The sequence below is a fragment of the Myotis brandtii genome, unplaced genomic scaffold (assembly GCF_000412655.1).
Source record: "Myotis brandtii unplaced genomic scaffold, ASM41265v1 scaffold247, whole genome shotgun sequence".
In the NCBI taxonomy this organism is placed as follows: domain Eukaryota; kingdom Metazoa; phylum Chordata; class Mammalia; order Chiroptera; family Vespertilionidae; genus Myotis; species Myotis brandtii.
This window is the reverse complement of record NW_005359352.1, coordinates 3,012,167-3,018,132: the sequence shown is the minus strand read 5'-3', so window position 1 is coordinate 3,018,132 and position 5,966 is coordinate 3,012,167. Positions and strand designations below refer to the sequence as shown.

Genomic DNA, 5,966 nt, shown 5'->3' with positions numbered 1-5,966 from the left:
GCACATGCCCCCTCCCCCCAATTGTCTGTGTCCATTGGTTTTGCGTATGTACGCACGTCCTTTGGTTCATCTCTTACTCCCCGCCTCCCTTCCCTCTGAGGTTTGACAGCCTGTTCCATGCTTCTAAGTCTCTGGATCTATTTTTGTTCATCAGTTTATGTTGTTCATTATATTCCACAAATGAGTGAGGTCATGTGATATTTATCTTTCTCGGACTGGCTTATCTCGCTTAGCATAATGCTCCCCAGGTCCCTCTGTGCTGTTGCAAATGGTGAAATTTCTTTCTTTTTTACAGCAGTGTAGTATTCTATTGTGTGGATGGACCATAGTTTTTAACCCACTCATCTGCTGATGGCACTTAGGCTGTTCCCAAATCTTAGCTATGGTAAACCGTGCTGCTGTGAACATAGGAGAGCCTTGATTGTATGATACAACCTGAGTGACCTGTATTTGCAAGAAGTTTTGTCCGCATCGGACACCAAGTATTAGAATAATGACTCAGAGAATGGGAAGAGCAAGAATAACTTTTTTTTCAGAAATACTGGGTGCTCAATGCGCCACCCTTGAACTCCAGTGGATGGGAAGGTTCAGGTTCCCAGTTATTGAAAACGAATCTGTTAAGTATCCTGTTCGCACATCTGTCTTTAAAAACATGAACATCTGTAGCTATAGTCACAGCTTAAATAGTTGAAAAATGGCCCTGTATATTGACGCCCTATGAACCTCTCCTGGCTGTTCATTTTTACTTGAATGATTGGGGTCTAGACTCATTTTCTTATTAGTCACTCTCCGTGACATCATTGAATTTGCATAGTCACGTAATCATTTCAGTTAAGGAAGAGAACTTAGTGCTTCTAATTAGAAAAGTGATATCGAAGAAAGTTGTTTAAGACCCAGTATATTTCTAGTCATAAATTTTTTTTTTCTGATGTAAAAAATACAGCACATTCTTTGTAATGGCTGCTTGTGTGAATAATGGGAATTTGGCCAGATTTAAATGTCTCTTGTTCGGTATAGGAATGTCTTTCCCCCCTTGGGTGGCTGTTCCCTGTACCACATGCTGCTGAGTTAAGGGAGCCCATACGCCCGTGTGCCTGGCCGTCTGCATTCCCGTGGTGGAGCCCGCTGGTGGAGAGCCGTCCCTGCAGTGTGTCCTGCGTGTATGTTAGATTTGTACTCAGCGCATTTTCTGATTTTGACTAAGCTGCTTCCGTGAAGGGCCTGAGGCAGGGGTGTGCTGTCCTAGTGAGGGCGTGCCAGGCCGTTCTCCGCGTGTGGTTGTAGGAGACACTCCCTGGTCTCTTAGGCGACGTGCTGTCCGTGCTGTCCGTTGGTCTTACGCTTTGGGGACACGTTTCTCGTCCTTGCTGACTCGTCTTCGATTTCAGTGGTGGGATTTCTGGTGAGGTCTGTGACATCACAAGCAATACTCCCTTGTTTTAAAGTGGGGAACAGCCCTATCTGGTCTGACTCAGTGGATAGAGTGTCGGCCTACAGACCGAAGGGTCCCGGGTTCGATTCCGATCAAGGACACATACCTTGGTTGCAGGCTCCTCCCAGGCCCGGGTCCTGGTCGGGCTTGTGCAGGAGGCAACCAATCGATGTGTTTCTCTCACATCAATGTTTCTCTCTGTCTTTCCATCTCTCTTCCACTCTTTCTAAAAATCAATGGGAAAATATCCTCGGGGGAGGATTTAAAAAAATAAAAATAAAAAAATAAAGTGGGGAGTGATCTGATCTTATCAGGAGATTCGTTCTCTAGTGAACATTTTAATGAGATCCAAGTGAAAGGTGTTATTATTTATTGAAAATATCAGTGGTAAAGCTGCGTCATTTCCCAACGTCTGTGTGTCTGTGTAAATACATAAATATAGATGTGTTTAAACTTCTTCAACTTTTATTCAGTTCACTTCCCAGGATGTCCCATGAGACACACTTGAAGGGAGGCTAAGGTGAGGGCGGCCTTAAGAATATTCTGGTGAAGAAACACATTCCCTGAGCTACACATGAAGACATTTAGCTGCTCTGTAACTGGGGTGGGAGGAGGAGATGCTGAGCTGAGACGAAGAAATGAACACGTTTGCGTCCAGTTCCCTTACTGTGAAGTGGGCGTATTGGCCCCTGTCCTGGGGTCTGTCCCTCCCAGGTTGTGCCCGGAGCTCTGAGCACCTGGTCGCCGCCACCTGGTTCCACCTCCAGCCTCCACCCCGTGCCCAGACCACAGACCTGCCTGGCCCACCCACAAGCCCCCCACTTCCTCTCCTTCCTCCCCAGGACCTCGGGAGCACACGGAGCTTCTGTGGTATGTTCTCCTCTGTCCACACCTTGTAGCCAGGTGTCCTCCCTCCTCTGTGGTCTACATCGTTCCCTGCCCCCCATCCGCCCAGACCCCCGCCCCCCCCCCCACGATGGGCCCTGGCCACGCGGCTCAGACCCCCGCGTCTGCCTCCTGCTTGGCTGATGAGCTCCCATTTCCAAAACCAGCATCGCAGCCTCCATCCTGAAACCGGGTTTTCTCCCGTGTTCATATGTCAGGATACCAGCATCACCCACACGCTTATGCCACCATCCAGGTCATGGCTGCGTCAAAGTCCCAATGCACGGGCGTTCCTTCCGCTTGCTGGGCCTTTGCATGTGCTGCTCCCTCTGCCTCCACGTCCACCCAGCCCTCACCTCTGCCCCACAGCCGAGCCAGCTCGCTTCTAGTCCCTGTCACAGCCCAGCCCCGCCCTGGCAGCTGTTCACCCCTCTCCTGCTGCGGGACCCGGCGCTGTCCGGGACGCCGTGGCTTAGATCTGGGCTAGTCCCTGGACTCGTCCCGGTCAGCGCTGCCTGTGAGCGAGTGGGACTCACTCCCTTTCTTTCGGAAGCAGAGACTGAGTCAGTTACATGCCTGGTACCTACAGGGTGTCCCCCCAAAATGTGCACACGCTTTTTCCTGATAGCTTAGTGGCTGTTTCTTTCTTTTCAGATTTAGACCATTGGAATGAATACTTATTCTAAGTGTGGATGCATTTTGGGGACACCCTGTACATACCAGTTGAATCAATAAATATTTATCTGAACGGAAGATATGCATTCTGTGACTAAGAGGGAGAAAGTCCCTTTGTTGGCTTTTCTACTGAGAATTTTATATTGACGATTAGCTATTTTGGGTTTGGATAAAATAGTATCTTATCGCTTCTCGGCCTTTTGGCTAAGATCAAGTGTAGTATCTGTTCTTATCAGTTTAAAATAGTATCTTTATATTTTTATAACAGGTACATTTCAATATCCATTTTACAAATCAACATAACTGTTCATGGTAAAACATAATTTTGTCCTGTGGAATATTATTATCCTTAATGATTCAGGTAATTATACTTCCTGTTGAATATTATTATCCTTCATGATTTCAGATAATTATACTTCAGCAAATGGCTCCATCCGTTTGAATTTTCACACTATAATTACCTTCCTTGCTCACTATATGAAATTACCCCTCAGACCTTCACCCGGGGCGTTGAGACCCGGGTGAGCTAGGCAACAGGTGCGCTGGGAGGGTGAGCACAGCCTCACGTGGTTCTGACGAAGGAAATTCGCATCTGGTTGGAGTCCTGAAGTTGTCCCGCCCTGTGACAGGAGAGAAACCCCGGGCTCTGCCTGTGGGTGGGAACGCTGGGGGACCCGCTGCCTGGGAGGGACCTGGGGGCTTTCCCTGGAGCTGGGGACCTCCTGGTGCTAAAATCGAGTCCTTGGTCCTGAATGTGCACACACAGGCGTGTTTGAGCTCCTGCTGGGGGCCAGGCTCTGTGCTGGGAACTGGACAAGACGGGAGCCCCGGACGGAGGCCCAGGCCGGACGCCCAGGAGCCACGTGTGGGATCTCGTCCTCCCAGAGGAAGCCGCCAGGACCCACGGCTGTTTTCACTTGAACCCGGTTGGGCCCAGCACAGTTTCGTTGCTAACGTCTCTTCACACGTTTCTCCTGGAAGGAGCCCATTCTTTTGCCGCTAAGAACGTGTTCTCTTTGTTTTTATTTATTTATTTTGGTTAATTCTCCTCTGAGGATATTTTTGCATTGATTTTCAGGGAGAGTAGAAGGGAGGGGGAAAGACAAAGAGAAACATTGATGTGAGAGAAACATCGATTGGTTGCCTCCTGTACGTGCCCGACCAGGGCCCGGCCGACGCTCCATCCACAAGCCAAACCGGCCAGGGCTGCTCTCCTCTTTAGAGGTAGTTTCCTGTCACGAAACTGCAAGAAGAGGAGCAGAGCAGTCCCAGGTCACGCAAATGTGCTACAGCGACTTTCCTCGGAAAGATCGTAACTCTAATGTCACACGTGTACGTCTCTACCCACTGCATGCCCACGGGTGCTGCCCCTTTTAACAAAGTCACTGCAGACGATTGCGCAGAGACAGTAATTGCATTGAAATTATATTCGATTACATCACTATGAAAGTATCGTGTCACTTTGGGGTTAAGAATTAAGTCGATACATCATTACTCGGAATTTCTAACAGAAGTCCTTTAACATCAGCTCATTTTGTAATCTTGGAGTCCGTGGAGGCATCTGCGATTTTCATGGCGCTTGTAGATTTAAGTGAAAAGCTTGCAAGTACAGACTAGTCAGATTAGCCTCGTTTTTATTTAGCGTAGACGCTTAACCACATGTTACTGCGTCCAATGTGTTGGACGGAGTTTTCAATAACAGCTCAGTCTGAGGTTCCTCTTTATGGGTGAGCAGATGCGAGGAGACGATGTGCATAGTAAACACCAGGACAGAAGAAACAGCCTCCTCGAGCAAACGCACAACATCTGGTGACGAGTAATCCCGGGAGATGTTTGCCGCCTACGGATCTGCGAGGACGGCGTGACCATAAGGACACGTCGTGTTTCTGAGTCGTCGGGACTCTGCCAAAATGGGGAAAAACAACATATTTTGGATGCTAATCCCCCGTTTTCATCCTGCGTTTTGTAATTAAATTGACGACAAAAAGAAGGTCTGGTTTATCACCCACTTTAGCAAGAACACAATTCCTGCAAAGCTCACTTCTCTACCAGCGGTCGATCCGACGTGGGAGCCCGCAGGAGCCGTCAGGTGAAGTGCGACGAGGGGCGGACCTGGTGTTACTGCCTTGTAGTAAATAAAAGTAAGGGATGTGGTGAAACCTTGTGTTAGTGTGTGACATCACACAAAAACACTTTGTTTTGCGCCCTGACCGGTTTGGCTCAGTGGATAGAGCGTCGGCCTGCGGACTGAAGAGTCCCAGGTTCGATTCCGGTCGAGGGCATGTACCTTGGTTGCGGGCACATCCCCAGTAGGGGGTGTGTAGGGGGCAGCTGATCCATGTTTCTCTCTCATCGATGTTTCTAATTCTCTATCCCTCTCCCCTCCTCTCTGTAAAAAATCAATAAAATATATTAAAAAAATACTTCATTTTTCTCAAAAGGCTTCGGGATGAGATACTGAGGGTTAGAACGTCACTGACCAGACTCGCGTCCCGCTGACGCACTCCACGCCCGAGCGCCTCTCGGCCCCTGGCTTTCTAAGCACCAGTCAGCCCCACAGGAGCACGGCTTCTGGTGTGTGTGTGTGTGTGTGTGTGATTTTCTGTATGACTTTCCCAGGATGAAAGAATTTGTAAAACATGCCACACCTGACTTTAGTCAGGGCACTGGCCTCTTTCCCTCAGATTGTCAAATAAAGAATAACAATGGCCATTCTGGTCTGAACGAATCAAAGTCTACCCTTTTTTGTCAGATCAGCCAAAAACACAATTGTTGGTGTGCCGCAGAATTTTGGGGATGAGTGTATGTGCCACGCGGCGAAGGAGGCTGGCCGCTGCGCTCAGGCTTTCAGGGCTGAAGCTGGCATCTGGGCGCCTTCCTGCCGGTCAGATTCCAACGCCCCCCAGGCTGCTCCTCAAACGTGAGTTTTATCAGGTGCTGCCTGGTCTCCTGCGGCTCAGCTTTCCACGCCCAG

General features: G+C 49.1%; 2 long non-coding RNA genes across 4 annotated transcripts; both read left to right on the top strand.

Annotated features, from left to right (window-relative positions):
- Positions 1-1,913: 1,913 nt before the first annotated feature.
- On the top strand, positions 1,914-3,070 carry LOC106726276. Its single transcript, XR_001362306.1, has 2 exons — positions 1,914-2,302; positions 2,972-3,070. It is a non-coding gene; the product is annotated as an uncharacterized LOC106726276 (long non-coding RNA).
- A 197-nt stretch (positions 3,071-3,267) lies between these two features.
- LOC106726288 lies at positions 3,268-5,716 on the top strand. 3 transcript variants are annotated; one of them, XR_001362323.1, is made up of 4 exons: positions 3,268-3,353; positions 3,759-3,918; positions 4,217-5,081; positions 5,434-5,716. It is a non-coding gene; the product is annotated as an uncharacterized LOC106726288 (long non-coding RNA). The 3 variants fall into 3 exon arrangements; XR_001362322.1 differs by lacking the exon at positions 3,268-3,353 and having other exon boundaries at positions 3,361-3,918; XR_001362321.1 differs by lacking the exons at positions 3,268-3,353; positions 3,759-3,918 and having other exon boundaries at positions 4,154-5,081.
- The last annotated feature ends 250 nt before the right edge of the window (positions 5,717-5,966 follow it).